This window comes from Eulemur rufifrons, chromosome 6, assembly GCF_041146395.1.
Source record: "Eulemur rufifrons isolate Redbay chromosome 6, OSU_ERuf_1, whole genome shotgun sequence".
Taxonomy (NCBI): domain Eukaryota; kingdom Metazoa; phylum Chordata; class Mammalia; order Primates; family Lemuridae; genus Eulemur; species Eulemur rufifrons.
In genome coordinates, this window is record NC_090988.1 from 80,353,306 (window position 1) to 80,372,951 (window position 19,646).

Sequence of the window (19,646 nt, forward strand, 5' to 3'; positions counted from 1 at the left end):
ATTCTTCATTTAATTGAAATGTATTGTAATTCCCCCACTCTCCTACCTCTTCTCCAGCCCCTACATTTTTTTGGACAGTGTCTTGTGTGCGCAGTTGCATCTTCATGTGTCTTCATGCTCATTGTTTTGTTCTCAAGGAACCATCTGTTAAATTTATTTTCAGGGAATCAATCATAATCATCTTCAGGCTCTCCAGCAAAATTATAGGAACAAGTGAAAGTTTTAGTTTTAGCATTAAGTATTTCTAATGCTAAAAGTCAAGTGAGTATGTTCTTTAAATTTAATGGTTCAGAATGAACATTTGAGTTACCGAGGCCAACTTACTCACCTGCTAGTACCGTGTATCTCTTCACAGGTTACACAGCTCCCACGGTTAACTAGATTTTAGTACTTACTAAATACATTATGGTATTTGTGGTTATTTCACTTAGACACAGTTACCTATTATTGATAAATTAAGAATGTATTCTGTCTTGTTAATTAAATACTAATCAGAGTATCATGATGAGTTTCAGGTATTCTCTTTATACTTTGAATGTTTGCTACAACTGTAGAAGAATGAGAGTGGATGCTAGCTTTTATAGATGTACCTGTTTTTGAGAGCAAACTCAAACAGACCTCCTTAAAATTTTCAATTTTGGCCATTTTGATTAGAGAACGATTAAAGTCATTATTCCTCTAAGCTAAAAGTGTATGAGCCTATGACTTGAGGCAAAGTGGAAACTCAGTATTCAATGGTATACAGAGCTTTTGTATGTTTCTTTTCTCATTTCCCAAATGCGTCATGTCAACTTTGGAAAATATTGAGAGGAATAGCTTTGTAAAAAGTCTTAAAAATGGAAAAACTGGTAAAATAAATAGAGATAAATAAAAAACAAAAGTATCATTTTACTTGGGAAATTATAAGACTTTTATTTTCCGGGTAGGTATTTCAATATAATTTTTCTAGCTATGTCATTATTTAGTGCTTGTTACGTAGATGTAGACCTTTTCTTCAAACTTTGCATGCTGACCATGAAAATATAATAGTATGATACCAATAGCTAATGTACTGTATTCCAAGCATTGTTCTGAATGCTTTGTATGTACTATTAACTCATTGAGTCCTCACCACAACCCAGTAAGTATTAGTATTATTGGTATTTCACAGAATATTCTTCGTCTAAGACTACACAGCTAGCAAGTGGCAATGAAAGGATTCAAGGCAGGCAGTCTGGCCTCAGAGCCTCACAAGAGATTCCTTTTTATAAACATCACTATATTAGGAAATTCTGGAGTTTAGCATATTAAAAAGGCTTTTATGAGCTGGGTAATGCCTCTCTGTTGATATAGTGAAAACAGCTTGTTGAACTTGGTAGCATCTCCTACAAAAATTGTACATATCGTAGAAATAAGTCTATCACTAAAGTCGCAATAATCTGACATTTGATTTCCTCTAGATTTTAACATTAATGAATAATGTATTTCTTTTACTTTCTGATTTATGAAGGGATGGTAGCTGATGTGAATTAATAATTAAGGATCAAATAAGAAAACAACACCCCAGTGTTGTTATTTAGAGGGTGATGACCAAAGAGTTCTTTAGTTTTGCTCTGGGATAACAAGTCATGAAGAAAAAGAAAGTCTAATAAAACTTAAAACATAAAAAAGGTCTTCGTGGTTGAAAGTACATGTTCGTTCTGTGCAGATACCAGAACCTGGTAGGTAGAAATAATCTTGATTTTTCCCAGGTTGTTTTGCAACTTTAAAGTTTATTGCTTCTCGAACCCTCATCTTTCCAACACAATTATTAATTTGTGAAAGATTGACACCAGGCTCATACCTTGTAGGCCGCCAGGCTAATTGGGGTTTCTCCCCCTCCGACCTCCTCATGTGTCAGTCTGACCTTCACCGCACACATTGCTTTTTTAAGGGACAGGGGGAATCTTATTGGAGCAGTTCTGTGCCTGGCTGTCAAGAACATACTGATTAAATAAAAGCACTGTTATTTGTCAAGACAAGCCTATAACATCATATTTTCTTGCAAGATGTTCTGAGGCCAGTTTCCTTTTTATGATGCGTAGATGTGTGGACATTTTATGGTGGTACCATTGACTCATCTCTTATCTGGAGGCCAAAGAAGTTTTGTGTATTTATTTTTTGCAATACTATAAATAAGACATTCAAAAGCAGCTTACCTGGAGACTTTTTTTCTTATCTGCACCAGTTGTGTTTTTTCATAAATGAAAAATTGTACTTCCTTTAATTGGGGGATGACTCTTCAGCAAAAGTTTCCACCTTGTTAAACTCAGGTAAAAACAGATATTTGTTGGGCTTTTGCTTTTTTTTTTTTTTTTAAAGAGAAAATTATGAAGGAGAAGGTAAGCAGGGAATAAAACTAACAAAATGGAAAAATACTCAATAGCGAAAAATACAGAACATACGAGATCTGTCCAGATTAACAGTGGCTGGATACTTTTCGGACAGACCTCGTACAATTTTATGTATTCCTGTAAATATGTAAAAAATTGAATAGGTACATGGACAAGGACTCAAGAATAAGATACACAGTAATCTGATTTGATTAGAACCAGGACTAGCCATTTTTTTAAAATGTGAAAACTTTAAAGTTTCATTGCATTTTTTTCCTACACTGAAGAATACTTCTTAGTGGTTAGTATTGGTTATTGGCATTGGCTGAGAGTTACCAAACAACAAGACCACCACGTAACAGGATTTTTAGAATTTCTGTACTTCTTTGTCTAGTAATTGGGTTGCATTTCACCTTTGCAAAAGAATTTTCAAATCACAAGCAATGATGATGTCAAAATAATTGTGTAAGCAGCCGTGATCTTTTGTTATGTCCCCCAAACATTACTAGATTTGACAAGAAGATTCAGACTGCTTTTGTTCTCGACTCCTACCCCTCAGCCCCCGAGGAGCCATGGGATACGAGCTCCTCAAAGAAGAGGATATTTTTTAGGGGGTGATGCCAAGACTGCCACGTGTTAGGATTTGCTTTTATTTTTTCTACAGGGCAGGTTGGTCAGATCAGCCTAAAGCTGAGAGGCAAACTTCTTAGGAAGGGCTGGAGTAGGCAGATTGAAGTATCTACTTTGGATCTTAAGGAATATTTCTCTTCATACTTTGTATTTTTCTTGACGGGAATGGTAAACTCAAGGTCTGAGATAAGGGTGTGCACCTGTAGGATAGAAGCCAAGGAGGCTGTTAACTGTTTTTGGCTTAGGCAGTGGTTGGCTGGTAAATGTTTAACAACCAGCTCTTTGGGGAAGAAATGTGCATAGATAATGAATGTAACTCTGTTATAAATTTTACTACTATAAAAATAATGAAATACACAATTTACAAATAATAGTAGAGCGTATGATACTCTTTATTGTAAATTTTGTATAGCTGATTGATTCTTGCAGAATGCTTTATGGAACTCTTATCTATGGCCAAACTGTGGTTTACAGTTGATGAATAAATATGGTTACTGACCTGAATGTTGGTTGATATTTTTCTTTACAAAAAAGAGTGAGATGAAAGTTAAAACAACAAAGTCATATGTTGGAATTCCACTTGTTTGTGGAAGGAAGAGAGTATTTTCTTTATTGAATCAGACACTTTTCAAATATTGGAAGAATATTTCCTCAAATGTGCTGTTCACAGCACGCCAGCTTATAGACATGACATTTGTAAGTTTAATCTGCTTTATTGACATTTCTTCATCATTTTAAGTCTAGAGACAACTAACAATAAATCAAGCCCAGATTTGTAGTGTTTGCTGATTTCCATGGTATAAATGCCCTGATTTCAGGAGACCAGTGTGATGTCACTGAGTATGGAGTTGTGACGAGATGTGTAGCCCCACACTGTTGAGTTCTATTCCCACCATTAAAGAGACAACAGATGTAAAAATAAAAAACCTCAGTAATGTAGATAATACTAAATGCTTAGGAAATGATGAACTTTGGGTATTCAATATCTTTGTTTTTGATATAATTTAATCAGAAGCTTATATAATCTAACTTTTAGTAATGGCCATTTTTAACAGCTGGCTTGCAGAATTCCTGAAAATTTAACAATCGGCTCTCACAAGCTGGTACAAGCCAGCTTCAGCACACCGCTGACCTTAGGCCTCAACTTAGATCAGCAGTTCCCTAATGGCAGTGGGGGGGGGGGGTAGGGTGGGAGGAGACATACCCCTATTTTTTTTTTTTTTTTTGAGACAGAGCTTTTCTCTGTCACCTTGGTTAGAGTGCAGTAGTGCCATCATAGCTCACTGCAACCTCAAACTCCTGGGCTCAAGAGATCTTCCTGTCTCAGCCTCCCAAGTAGCTGGGACTACAAGCATGCGCCACCACGCCCGGCTAATTTTTTCTATTTTTTGTAGAGATGGGATCTTGCTCTTGCTCAGGCTGGTCTCGAACTCCTAAGCTCAAGCGATCCTCTCACCCTTGGCCTCCTAGAGTGCTAGGATTACAGGTGTGAGTCACCACACCCAGCCATGCCATGCTTTGTAAAATATGGAATCCAGGACTGCACCTGTGGAGGTAAGTCCCAGAGGAGACATCAGGGTTTGAGGTAGGAGCCCCATTAATGGCACCTCTCTCCCTTTGCCAGGTCTTGTTCTCTGTTCGTATATTACATCCTTTGGGACCTCGTGGGGTAGAGGGTGGAACAGGGGGCCGAGGTGGGAAAGCGTTCACCACTCCAAATCCCCAGGCTCAGATACTCTCTCTACCACTGTTAGCATGGGGTACCTGGGCTAGCACCACCCTCCTACGGAAGTGGAAACCAACCTAATTCTCAGTTCCTGACCAGAAATTAGACTGTTAGAGACTACTGAAAAAGCAGAACTGAATATGAAAGGCTGTGGGCTTATTAGTTGGAACCATGAGATCTTTTGCTGGGCTTGGCTACTGATTCATGGAGGAACTTTCCTGTCTCAGTAGCCCACATCTTCAAATGTCACTGTGTAGTATGCTTAAGGGCAAAGCATGATTGACTTTTGTGTTGGCAGGAAGCTTACTAGATAAAAAGAATGAGGGCCACCATAATTTTTTTAAATAAGTACATAAATATCTGGACTTAGAACACATGAAATAGGGAATGATGTTTTGTTTTTTTGTTTGTTTTCCTGAAAGGAAAAGATTTATGTAAAGATTCACAGAAAGTTACTTAGAAAATACCCTTCGAGTAGTTTTGAATGATGCTTACAAAATCCTCACTTGTGGATATGTTTGCAGAAATATACCTATTACATTAAACCTATTTGTTGTATAGTACCCAGAGTCTACCTCATTAGAACCATAAAATAGGAAATGAGACCCTAATGGGGAAGACAGGGAGGGAGGGGTTACTTACTAGCATGAAGGTGTGTTCAGGACAATAACGACACAAAAACTTTTTCTCCTCTTTGCTGGGCTGAGTCACTTGTGGGCAACATGACCGAGCCAGTAATTTTGAAACTATTTTGTAGTGTTTACAACACATCCTAGCCAATGAAGCCACTGATGAAAATGGAGGCACCTTGGCTGAGTGAAAGCGTTAAACTTTTCTTTTCAATGTCTTAAAAATCCATCATAAAACATACGTATGAGGGCAAAGGGAATGGGTGGTTGTGGAGCAGCAAGGCCAGGGTGCCGTGAAGTCAGACAAACCAAAAGTACCCATTCGCTCAGAAAATTCTGTTACTATTTCTGCATTGACTTGGCCCAGATTTTCCCATGGAAAAATAAAAAGGCCAATGTCCAGAGGAAAAAAATAAAAAGAATTGTTCAGGGATCGTTAAGAGTCTCTTTGTTTTCCTGAGCAGTTTCAAGGCCTTTGTTGATCCTTAAGTACATTTGTGCACGTGAACTACAGATAGAAGCAACTATAGGAGATGATTGGGGAATCATTTGAGGTTTTTTTGTTGGTTGGTTTGGTTTGGTTTGGTTTTAGGTAATGACATTTCCATTGGAAAGTTTCCTTTAGCTCTGTGACTGCATGATTTCAAAGGGAGAAATGTCTAACTTGACATAACAGGCTATTCTTGGGCATAGAGAAGAGATTAAAAACAGAAGCATGTGATTTATTAATTTGCCACTGCCTCACATTCATGCTGAGACAATTTATTTCTTTGTGCCTTAGCTTCTCCAACTGCGAGATGTGTACTATTCTGTGTAGCAGTGTTTTCATGGAACAAAGGGAGCCAGTGGATCGTCTGATCCCTCGTACCGTGCCTGCCACCTGCCCCCACCTCCTTGTTGTATTTGATATGTCACGCGTGGGGCTTGCTGGCTTGTGTCTCTGCCTCTTTGCACACAGTATCGTCTCATCTACAAATGCCATTTACACTGCCCTCTACCATCTGGATCCCTCATTTCGTGACCCTGTGCAAAGAGATTTTGTTCCAGGAAGGCTTCTGGGATGATCACTATCCTTTAATCTTCTGCAGACCAGAGTACCAGAACAAGCACAGCTCTCTCTGAGAGTTTGAAGAAGGTCATTGCAGTAAGTCCCCTGGAGAGGTAGACTGGCTTCAGGCATTGGCACTAAGCCTGAGCTAGTCTTCCCATGCTCTGTATGCTGTTGCTGGGGCCAAGGAGCAATGTCAGATGGTGCAAATGGGCACACAGAATCTTACTAACTTTCATGAACTTAGCAGGGATTTTGTCCTTTCATACGTGATACTGTTGCATACGTGGTATCTTTGGTGGCTCCTCTCTACTTTAAGATAGGATTCAAATTTCTTAGCCCAAGGGACAAAGCCCGTCATGATCTGACCATGACTCTTTCCAGCTTCCCCTTTAATTACACCCCATTGCTGCATCTGCATCAACTCCCCTTGGTTTGGACTCCCCCAGAATGACTGCTGCTTGTCTTTTAACGTTCAGGTCAAGCATAATCTCTCCTTGGCTCTTGGATGGGCTTTTCTGAACTCTTCCAGGCTGGGTCAAGCTCTCCTTGGCACACCTACAAATTCCTTGCTTACCTTTCCTTAGGCATGTCCTGCTTCATTTAATCATGACCTTTCTTATCTCACTCAGCACATTGTGAGCTTCCTGAGAACAATCGGGTTTCTTCATCTTAGTGTCTCCAGCACCCATTAAAGTACCCAGCACATGGTAATTCCTGAACTAGTGTTTAAATGAAATCTGTAGCATTTCTTGGAAGTTAAAATTACTGACTAAGAAGGGCAAGGTGAGAGATTGTCTCAGAGCTCCACTCCTAAAAAAATCAGAATTTTAACACCGTTCAGTGCCCCATGGAAGGCAAGACCCTACGCCCCCTGCCTGTGAATGGCAATGTTGGAAATTCGACTGCATGTGACTCGGGTATTCCTAGGAATACAAAGCCTTGAGAAAAAAAAAAAAGGGGCAAGCAGATGCCGAGGAAGAGCTTGAAAGAAAAATTATCATTAAACAAACACTGAGGGAGTGCTGTCTTCGGCACGAAATAATGCCCTAACAATGCATCAAGATTCAGAACAAATAAATCTAGATAAAGAAGAGATTGTATCAAAAGTAACCTGTTTTGTTAAGCTGAAAAGTTAGGAAGGATGATTCATAGCTCTCCCAGGTTACGAAGTACAGTAGGTAAATTAATGGCATAGTAGCAAAGAATCGATAGCTGCTTATAAGGGTGTGCTTTTAGCTCGAAAGAAAGAAGTGTGTTTCATTCAGTACAATAACATGTATGCCACACAGCCATTTGGCTGATGGGATCAAAGAAAGTGTCAATACACAGAATTCTTTCCAAGTTGCCAGTAGTACGCATCAGTGACAATTGGCAGCCTGAAGCTGTATTAAATGGTACTATTGTGTTGGTTTTCCCCAAAATGTGGTATGAACTTGTGGACGTGCTGGGTTGCATAAGGACGACTGCAACCAGCGTTGTATAGTGTTCCCAGCTCAGCCCCACCCTGCTCCAAGAGGATTAATGATGGAAAAAACCCCAAGGGCACAGAACTAAACAACACTCAATAATGTTTCTATGAAACTTTCTATGGTAAATAGGCATTGAAAAGAAGCCCTATTCAGGACCGTGGGCCCTAATGCCATGAGCTTAGAATCAAGATGGCATTACAAGTTTTCATCACTACCTTTCTGTAGTGGACTGGCAATCAGCTTTCCTGGTAGAGTCTTGTTTGGTTTAGGGGTTCTCAATGGACCTGTTTTCAACATGATCAAGCATGTTGTTCTTTCCTCTGCAAAGACCTCACTCGGCGAGGGTCAGGCTCAGGGAAAGGCGCTTGCTTCTGAGGAGACCCCTGCTGGAGGCAGAATAGGGGAGTCGGGACCTCAGAGCGGCTGTGTTTTGAAGACCCCTGGAATCAGCTTGTTTCTCCAAACTAGTCTCAAGAGTCGTTCTCTGTCCCACCTCTTGTATTCCCTTATCCAATACCATCTGAGTATTTTCCACCTCAGACCTCCTCAGTATACTGACAGGTCAGTAGGTGGCAAAGAGATCCCAAGATGACCATTGTATCATTGAGCGATTCTGGGCTTTGCTGCCAGAATCCTCCTAATTTACACCATGGTTATGAAGAGCTCGTGCTTTCCTATGGTGATATCGGGCACTGAATAGTGCAGGAGAATCCAGCAGGTAGCAGCGAGAACACTCTCTAGTTTTGGTCTTGCTTCTCAGTAAATGCTATTGACGGGCAGATTCACGGTGAGTCTCACACTCCCTCTCTAATCTTCCAAGCACGCAAACGTCAAGGAAGTTCATTCCTCCATCTGCTCATTATCCTGTATACGTGGTGGTTTAACCACCCCAAAAACCCTAGTTCAAGTACTGGTCAAGTTACTCAGCCTCTCTCTCTGGCTTTTTTCTCCATCTAAAATATAGGGGGCATAATTATAATACTTATAGGGCTATTGAGAGGGTTAAATGAGTTAATACATGTCAGCTGCTTAAGTGTTAGGCACTATTATTTTAAGCCCCTTTGGCATGCACACATTCTCAGATCTTTAACCTTGCAGTTGCAAAGTATAGACCATATACCTGAAGGAGACGTGACTGACGGTCTAGCCCCCTACTCATTTTTAAAGAGGAGAAAACTAAAGTCCAGAGGGAAGACAGCTCTTTTTCCCAAAATTAAATGGCTATTAGGGATAGGGCATGAACCAGCATTTGGGCTCCCTGCCATCTGAGGCAACTTCTCAGTGGTCCATGGTTATGGGGCAATGAGAGGGTCAGATTTCCCTAGGGCTGATAGCCATTTCCGAGATTAATTAGTCTTGCTCACTTTGGCTTTCTGAATGGGCGTAAACTGGAGGACATTATAACTTAAGAATATAATGCCAAATTCTGAGTGTGTGAATTCAGAAGCAAATATAAGGAATTCAGAGGGCAAAGCACTAGGTAGCCAATGGCCAGGGCTCTCTTACTTCAAGGGCCACAGAACTTTGCTTTGGCTGTAACAGATGGCTGGAGAGTGACCAAGGGACGCTGCCCATTGGAAGAGCAGGAAGTATCTACCTGCTGGGGCTAAAAAATAATGAAAAGACCTGCAGTTCATATCCATGTTCGGTATGGCAGCCCAGTGATAAAATTGGCTTCACCAGCCAGGCGGTAAATTGGAGGCCTTTATTTTACATTCACATCTCACATATTATCTGCACAAAGTCCCCACCATCCCTCCCCCAAGGTCATTACTGTCCTCACCAGCCAGACGAAGTAGGCATGATGACCTCTCCCCATTCCCTCTTCCTTCTTCTCCCATTTGTGGCTCCTTGACCACCCTCAGAGTTCATTTAAGTGTCATTTAACCTCAATATAAAGATTGGGATGGGGCACAGTATGAACTGCCATGACGGGAAGGCAAGAATTAAAAATCATTCTTTAGAATAAAACCAGTCCACCGGCCCAAGCAGTAAGTGAAGTAAGGTTTCTTGCTTTTTTGTGGGCAGCTGTCAATTTTGCTGGGTAGGTGGTCTCCTAGAGCCAGGGACTCAGAGGCACCCCCAGGGCAGGAGGATAGTTCATCTCCAAAGCTGCAGAGCTCGTGATTTCTTTATATTTATTGCATCAGGATTGTCCCTTCTTGCCCCTGGAGGCTGAGGATACCTCTTTTGCTGTTTATCTCTTGGATTCTCAGAAACTGGCAGTTACCAGGTTTTGTCAATTAATTTTTTTAATTTATTGTTTATGCCTCACCAATCCCCAGCAGGTTGAGAAGTAATGTTATTTTCTTCTAGAATTGGACCTGCTGACCTTTTGAAATTGCCCAGGACTGCCTGGAAGGTGTACCTGGGAGTGCTCTTCCTTTGAGGTCAGGACAACTTCCAGTCGACCTGTCTCCCCCTTTTCCTTCAAAGTAGGATGTTGGCAACCAGGGATGAGGCTTGGTATGGAAATGAGCAGCCTGAGAAAGCATAACAGGATGTAAGTAAATTACAGAATTGGGTTTTTTCCCTTTGGTTTTTTGGGTAGAGGGGAATCTACCTACGATAAAAGGTTAAAAGTACCGAGATGAATGAATGCTGGGGCAAGTCCAAAGCCAAGATGCTATTTTTGCTCTAGGTAAATCCACTGAAAAAAAATTAATAGAAACGACTGCTTTCATTATTCTTTCTGTGCCCAATTCTCCACTGTTTTTTGATGGAGGGGCCTTAGCGTTTATTCCAGGAGAATATGTCATTGGGCTAGATGGTGGCAGAAACTAATGCCATGGTGCTCGGAGCCTTTATAGAAAGGGAAATCAAGGTGCTGCCTGCGGTTGACACATGACAAGGCACTTGAATGCAAGGCAAAAGTGACAAATTAAGGACTGAGGTTGCAATGGGGGGGAAGTACACTAATATTTCAGTAATTAAAGATGGTGGCCCTGATTTCTCAGTGGGAGAGGGATGCAGCTTTGAAGTCACCTGCCACAGACCCTGGAAAACCCAACCATCAAGGATGTCTTACCTGCTGACTCTGCCCTGAGGGATAGAGCTGGCTTACTAGGTTTAATATCTCAGTAACCCAAATTCCAGGTTCCTGTTTGTTGAAAGACATCAGCCAGCATTCTGACCCTGCTCTGGTTCCTGATTTCCTTGAATTAGGTGGCCCGAAAAGCCCCACAGATTGCACTGCCTGATTGAAAGAGAAACTTAGCAGCAGGAAACTAAAAGAAAACATAAAAGTTGGCAGCTTCTAAGAGCAGCTTTTCTTGGTCTCAAGTTTATGTCTCCACATAGCACCGTTAACAGTCCTTCTCTCTATTGGGGCAATCCACATGGGCTTTACAACTTTGACTCTGGAAGGTTTGCCTGTTTGCAAGGAATGTTGCTTCTTTTATTGCTGTTGCTTTGAAACGCAGTTGCTTTTTGTTTTCCTCCTGCCATGGCAACCGGAATAAATAAAGAGAAGCATGGTTTTCCAATGCTCTGCAGCTTTAGATGCATTGTTGCTTTCAAGACCAGTCAATAAGCACTTCCCTGCCCACTTACTTGCAAGATGATATAGCCATTGGGAATAAAGAAGAAGGGGGAGAGGGAAGGGGAGTACTAGAAGCACTGTCACCAAGTCTAGGCTTCATGTCAATGTACTCTTAGGCCAGTCTGTAATGCTGAGTGGTGTTTCGTTCACAAAAGGATGGAGTGTGTGCACTATTTTTTTATCTTAGAAAATTGGATTAAATTCATGTTTTTTTTGTTTGGTTTTTTTGGCTATTCTTCATGTAGATTTCTTTAGGGTGGTTGTTTACCATCACTTTGCATGGTGTCACATAGACTCATTCCTGTGGAATGCAGTTAGATGGTCCTAATGCTTTCATTCCAGCCATGGACATGTGTTTTGATTTACAATGTGCTTGGATGAACCATGTGGATGCCTCATTCCTATGGAAGACATAATTTGCAACAGAAGACTTGGAATAGCAGCATCTTGCCTGCAAAATTATTTAAGAAAAAGAAAGACTTTCTGATTAATTCCAAAATCATAAACTGTCCCTCAGATAGGAACCATTTTAAGTAGTTAACCCAGTGGGATTCTCAACCATAGGTCCATAACAGCCTCACCTGGGTGGAACATTAACCCCTTCTGTTCACCCCATCATGCCCAGGGATTCTCAGTATGTTTTGGGTGGGGCTTTGGGTGGGTGGGTGTATGTTTGTAGATACACATTTTAAAATATAAAAATACATATTTATATTTAGTTTAAATATATATATCTCTCTAATCTTAAATAACACAGGTAAATTTGAAGTTCAGTTACTGTTGAGAACCATGGAGTCAAAAAATGTGATCTTTTAGAAGTAATTTGCTTTAATGATAAATAAGAGGTACATCTAAGAATAGGAAGAGGAGATGCTCACAGAAATAAAGACAGCTAAGTAATGCCTGTGTTCATGAAAGGGCTTGCTTCGTGGTTATAAACAACTGTTATCTTATGGGCTCATTTGACTTTACATAAAGCTGTAAGTGCTATAAAGCTCTATAAAAACTCTATCATGTTTTTGAAATCAGAGGCATGGGAGAAAGTCACCTCCAGTTGTTAAAAAAAAAAAAAAAAAGACTGCCATTTCACTGATCTAAATCTGGCCTCACAGACGGAAGTGACATGTGTCAGTTAAGTCCACAAATAAGGAGTTTTTAATTATCAGGATAGTGGCTGACTGGTTCCTGGTAAATACAGCTGCAGCCAGAGATGGACCCAAGCTATACAAGAGTTGTTTAGCGTATACAACAGACACACAAGCTGATAATTACTTACTATGTGCTAGGCACTGTTCTAATGCTTTGCTTACACCACCTTATATAATAACATCTCAACAACAAGGTGGGTATTATGATTCCTATTTTATTAATGAGAATTTCAGGCACAGACACTTGCTCACATGTGCTCAGCAGTAGGCAAGGATTGGAACCCAGATCTGTGTGACTTCAAAGCCATGCAGCAACCACTACACCACACGGTCACACACCTGTGGAGCGGGCCAAATTGGAAGAAGAAAGACCACGGAGCTGACAGGTATGTGACCACTTCAGAGAAATATGAAAAAGACTAACATGCAAGAATATGTTCAGAAAACATGTTATAGCAAAAGGCCAGTGTTCTTGTTAATGCAGCAGTGATGACTGAAGAGCTTTGTTAAAAATATATTAAGCATGTACGGTAGGTTAACCTCTCATAAATCTGGGTGGTTTTGTTTACCTCTCTATTTTTCCGTATATTTGCAATATTTCATCATTAATCATCCTTGGGCAATGGAACATGGAAGAACGTTGATAAGCTCTTCTGCATTATGAATTATTCAGATAGTTTTGCATAGACTGGAGGGCAGATAATTGCTGATATGACCTCAACAAAGAGATAAGGTGGAGAAAGGAATGTTTGCTAATTAACTACAAAGGAAAGAGAAATGTGAGAAGTAATTAAATCACCTGGTTCTCTGTGCACTGCGGTTCCGAACTCCTCCAAAGCAGTCTCCCCAGTATGTCTTTTCCGGTTTAATGACTGAGAGCAATTAGCCAACAATACACTCTAGTAGAGAAGAGATCATGGGAGTTTTGTATATGATGCCAGTTGTGGGTGTATGGTTTGCAGAAATTACATTAGTGCTCCTGAACTGGAGCTGCTGCATTTTAGGCACTCAAAATTATGAGGCCAGATGTCCCCAGTGGTAGCTCAGCTTTTGGAGTGAACCTCAAAGGCAACCTTGGCTAGAAGATTCTTCCAGATTCTAGCAATTTTTGTTCACTGCAGTACATATCTTGTTTACACTTGCTTCCAGAGTTCAATGTGACAAAGAAGGTTGTCCTTTGATTTTGACTGTTGGTTCGTGGAAATGTATGCGTGAAATTTGATTTTCTAATCTTGCATTTCAGAACAGCTGACACATCTCGGGTGACGTTCACTGTGTTCACATTTTATAAAGAAGGAATGGCCTTTTCTCTAATCGTGTACAGGGCTGTGGGGCATTAATGCCTATGTCTTGTTAGTGGACGCTGGGGATTTTAGGGAAGCTAGTTACGTAAATAAGCTGTGCTAGAAAGAGCTCAGCCAAGTTTTAATGAGACATCTCAACTCTTCCTCTGCTAAATTAAAACATCAAGTTTGAGACTTTAATCTCCAGTAAAAGTGACAATAGAAAGAACACTAAGAAACAGTCCTTGCACATGTTCACAATACTAATTTTTAAAAAATTAAAGTCATATACAAAGTATCATTCCACTTTTTAAAGAGTTCATAGATGCAATTAAATAAGACTAGGAGAATATACAAACTACAAACCAGAACGCTCAAAGTTGTTAACTTTCTCTTGAAGATAATATTTTAGATTATTTTTACCTAATTTTATTATTTTACTTTTCTGCCTTTTCAGGATTCTCTGTATCAAGCCTATATAAGTTGTTTAACAGGAGAAAAAATATAATAAATGTTTAAGGATCAAGGGAAAAAAGAAATGAATATGTATCTATACGTTGCAAACAGAGCATTTCTAGTGATGAAAATGTCTCGAACTTTATTCCTCACTTTGCAAATGAAAACCACAACACTGCCCGTGAGCAGGGCCACTGTGGTGGGCAGGGGGAATCGTGTCAGTTCTCCACGTTTATAGTCGAACGGCTCTGGAAAAATTTGCCTCTCCCCGCCCCCCCCCCCCCGCCCCCCGCCCGCCAAGGAAAGCTTAGATTAGTGGAAGCTTCATTAGGAAAGGGGGGAAGGCTACAGGCAAGTCTAGAAAAACTCTCCAACCAAATACACTGTGAAAGCAACATGAAGTCAGCACAAAGTGGTGTATAGTCTGGTGTCTTACATGGAACAGGTGCTCAGTAGTGTTGAATGACAGCGATGTCCCAGTTCTTCCAGGACACCACAGAGCAGACATTTATGGAATCATAGAAATTCACTCAAAGAAGGGATTTTAGTAGTCACTTGGTTCAGCAGGCTCGCTGGTTACCCATCAGAATTTCCTGGAGAGCCCTTCAAAATGCAGATTTCTGGGTTTCACTCTCAGAAATTTGGGTTCAATGTTAAAGATCTGCAAGTAATTTACATAGACTGGGTTGTTTGTAGGATCTACTTTAGAACAAACTCTTTCCTTTTACAAGGAACTGAGTCAATGGAACTGTTTCTTTTTCCTTTTCGCATTATGCTGACGTGAGTGTTGTCCGATTTCAAGTGTGTCCCTGCAGAAATTCCATGGTTATTCCATTGCTTTTGCTCAAAACACTGTTGTGACCCTTTTTTAAACACTGCTTTCGGAACACATAGGATTCTTTTAACAGTCCTCAAAAATAGGCTGACAGCGCCCTTTGGAGAGGAGAAAGGTGTGCTAAAATAATATGGTGTATATTTTTAAAGTATTTGTTGACTGAGAAAGTATTTGTTATATTAGTAGAATGACAAAAACTATTCTATTAAAAATGTTTTCAAAACTTCTTTCAAAGAAACAGAGAATAGCATATCCTTGTACATTAATGCAAAAATTTTTAAATGTCTATATATTGACTATCTGACCATTAAAAATAACAGAGAATTATTATTCTCATTCAGTTTCTTAGTCATTTTTTCCTTTAAAAATAGTTTATTACTTATAAAATGTAGTATGTTTAATTGTGTATATAAGTAATGATATAAACTTACAAAAATGTTATTTTTGTGGACGCTCTGTCTAGCTTCTATCCTGTCTGGCCCTGCTAATTTATCTGGGTTTAGGTTTTTCAAATGACAGAACTGTTGCCTCAGCACTTTGAAGATATTATTTTATTATTTTTATTTTTATTTCTCATTAGCTTTCCGCACATCTGTCTTTTATTTCTGGTTGTTTTTATATTTTAAGACTTATCTTTGATATTTTCCTCAGAAATTGGTTAGGTACGCATTTATTTTTATTTATTCTGACAAGTACTCTGTACTTTTTCAGTCTGAGAACTTGTGTGTTTCTTCAGTTTGTAAATTTCTTAGCTATTATGGTTTTTTGTTTGTTTTACTATCACTTTTTCCCCTATCTTTTCTATTCTCACTTCTGGAATTCTTATTAAATAAAGGATGTTATAAAAATCCAAGAAACACCATTTATGTTGGATTCCTTATGAATGGTAGCTCTTAGAATTGTGCAACTTGACATCCCTTAATTCTTATCGTCTAGGTTTTCTCAATCTAGCCTTCATATTTTCTAACCATTCATTTGTATTTGCTATTTATTCTCTGTGATATATTCTAGGTAATATCCTTAGTTTTATCTTCCAGTTTACTAATTTTCTCAGCAGCTGTGTCTAATATCTTGTTAGTTCTTAATTTTATTAGTTTTTTTTTTCAAATCTGTTTTTTTTTCCCCCTATACTGTCTTATTCTTTCACTATGGCTTTTATCTACCTCCTCTTTTCTTAAAACTCCTTCAGTCATTTGATGCCTCTGTTAGATTGCCCTACTAGGTCCAGCTCCTAGGGTTCTAAGTCTCTTGTATATTGTGCCTGATGGCTCTTTCTTATGGTGACTTATTCCCTCAAATTTTGCTGCTGTTGATATTGTGAGTTTGTATCTAGCAGAGGGCCCTTGTATCATGGATTTCGGAAGTATCTGTAAATAAATGTTTTATATGAGTTTCTATTTCTAGGACTTTCAATGGTCCTAAACCAGTTTTAATGTTAATTCCTTGGATGGGGTTTTCATCCAGTGTAGGTAGTATAAATTCAGTCACCACATCTGTGTTTTTTACAAGCTTGGAGTGTTGATATCTCAAGGACAACTTTTTTCTCTACCTATGAGCTTGCTAAGTGGCAGGCTTCCTATATTTTTCACTGAGTCAGCAGACAAATGTTTTCTAGTCTGTTTTTCATTGGAAAGGACAGCTCTTTGAGGTTCCAGGTTTACTACAGCAAGTTTTTCAGCTCTAGCTCTCCACTTCTCGTGGGTCAGGCAAATCTTCTGTCCTTACGTGAGCATTAGAGTTTTGGTCTCCAGTCATTAATGCCCAGAACTACATGCAAAGTTATGTGCTTATAGGCTACAGTATCAGCCTTTGCTTATTGCTATGTGTTTGAGTTCTCCTTATCTTGCCCTTGGAGATTTTCTTTATTTCCTTTGAACTTGCCATATAGTTCAGCCAGCATTTCTTTGGGTTTTTACAGGGAGGAACCCCATCTCTGTTACCTGAGTCTGCCATGTTATGAGGGGACCCTTTTAAAATAATATAGAAAAATTGTGTGTCAGTTATCTATTATTGTGTAAAAAAAAATCCACCCCCAAATTAGTAGCTTAAAAGAATAATCCTTATCATTACTCACAAGTCTAGGAATGAGTGGATGGTTCTGCTTCTCTGGGTCTAGGCTAGTTAATCATTCATTCGTGTTCGGCTGATCAGTCAACTGGGTGCTGCCTGACTTGGGATGGCCCCATTCACGCATATGGTTTATTGACTGGGTTGAAAGTGGGGTTGATGAGGTTATGTTTCTCATCAACCAGCAGGCCAGCCTAGATTCATCCATATGATGAAAGCAGGATTCTAAGAGTAAGATTGGAAGCTGCACAGTCCCTTGAGTCCAAGACTTAGAGCTGATACATCATCACTTTTGTGTCATTCTAGTGGCCTAAGTCACAAAGCCAACCCAGATTCAAGGAGTAGAGAAACAGATAAACAGCTTCTGATGGCAAGAGTTGCAAAGTAGCCTTATAAAGAGCTAGTACAGAGAAGGGAACAATGTGGCCATTTTTGCAAACAATGTACCTCACCTAGGAAAACTAAATTTTTGGCTATATGATCATTAGATCCTATGTAACAATGTTTATTCTAGCCATCAATCATGAATATTGAGTTTTCCATTCATTTTGAATGGCTGTAGCTTTAAAAGATATACATTAATTTGGAAGGATGCAAAGAGAGACCAACAAAATTAATTTAATCAATTAGTGCTAGGACGATTGGGCAAATTTAAAGATAAGGATTACTTTTAAAAACAATCCAACATTTTATATTGCATTAAGTTTTCCATGTACTTTCATATGCTTTATTGTTTTGCAACCCTATGAGATATGTAGGTTTCCCTGACTTTATATATAAACCTCTGAGACTCAAACACCTGCCCCAAGTCATTTAGTAAGTGGCAAAAAGCACTTAAATACTTAAATCCTGGTCTTCTGACTGTGACCCCATGCACTTTCTACTTCACTCTGCTGCCCGCAGGTTACAAAGGGCTGATCTAAATAAATGTGTGCCAATTTTTATAAAATTTTTAAGAATTCTTAAATTCTTGAAAATTTTCTTGGAAATCACAGTCATAATTTAGATGCTGTGATAAATGTTTTCAAAAAGCAAATAATCACCTTCTAATTAGCCAAAAAGTGACTCTCAGCTGTCATTGAATGCTGTGGATAAAAATTGACTGAAAGAAAAAACTAAGCTCTTGAGTTTGCTTGTGAATTCAGAGGTAGCTTGAGGTAGGCTTGGAAGTTTAGGGTTTTCTAACTATGGGTTCCCCAAGCCCTTCTGGTGGTACTGTCAGTTTCCTGGGAAAAGCCAAGATGCCTCTGTTTTGGGTGTGGCTCCCAAATTTGCTTCTGTAAGTAGTGTGACTCATTTGTTGAGCTCACTTAATGCAGAGTGGTGGGAAGTTGTGGGAAGTGAGCTACTTACCAGGAGAAAAATATAGTACTTTGGGGGTTTCTAATGGCTTTCCTGAGACAAGGTGTCTGCTGAGGTGAAACAGCATAAGCACTTTGAAGGGTGTGTTCTGCGTCTGACAGAAAACCTAGAATCAGTATCATCTGATGAATTCTATTAGGAAGGAAGGAGACTGACATTTATTAATCACCTATCATGTGCGAGATCTTGTGCCAGGTGCTTTGCATACATCATTATCATACTATTTTAACTTTAATAAAAACCCCATTTTGTGAATAAGGGGACTAAGGTTTAGAAAATTTGACAGGCTTGTTCATGGTCACACAGCCAGTAGGTAGTGGAGATGGGATTTTAAAGCTCTTATTCTTTCTGAATCCACCAGGCCTGGGAGGATGTACCGTAAAATCATACATTGAAGTCGCTGCTGGGAAAGTATGTGAAGGGCTTAAATTAGCAACTGCACCATCTGAAGAAAAATTAAAGAGAAATTATTTGTGGTGAAGGGAATTTTTTTTGTCTACTGAAAATTTTTATCACTTTGTCTGGACTTCCTGTCCAGATGCTCTGTCTTCAGGGTGCTCGGTGAATCTTTCTTCTCTCCAACCGAGTCCCTTAGTCCTCATACAAGGCTGAATTCTGACGCTCAGGAGGAGCGTGAGCAGAGGTCAGGCTGGTGTGTTATTTTATGAGTGAGGGCTTCTGAGCTAACTCCCATGAGCTGTGACTCACTAGGCTTCTAATTATAGCTCGTCCTGGCTGCTCAGAGAATGGGTTTGCCTCAGTGGTTTCCAGGGACAGATTAGCTCAGTCCTGTGTTCTGTGGGCCTTGGGTGACCAGCCAACCCATGCTGTTCTTTGTGGAAATAGAGAAGAGATTGCAATGCCGTCAGGAATTTGAGTGTTGTCTCTGAAAGGTTTCACAGCAACTTAACAAGCCTCTTAGCAAGTGGTCTTGGATTCTGATGACAGGGGCAGAGTTTGGCAGTCTTGCTCCAGGTTTCAACACTAGACTGTACAGTTCCTAAACGAGCTTTGGTGCCGTGAGAACATTCATGCCTACGGCTCTGGTGGTGCTGATGGGTGATAGACTTTAGACCCCACAGAAGCAGCTCCCCAGGG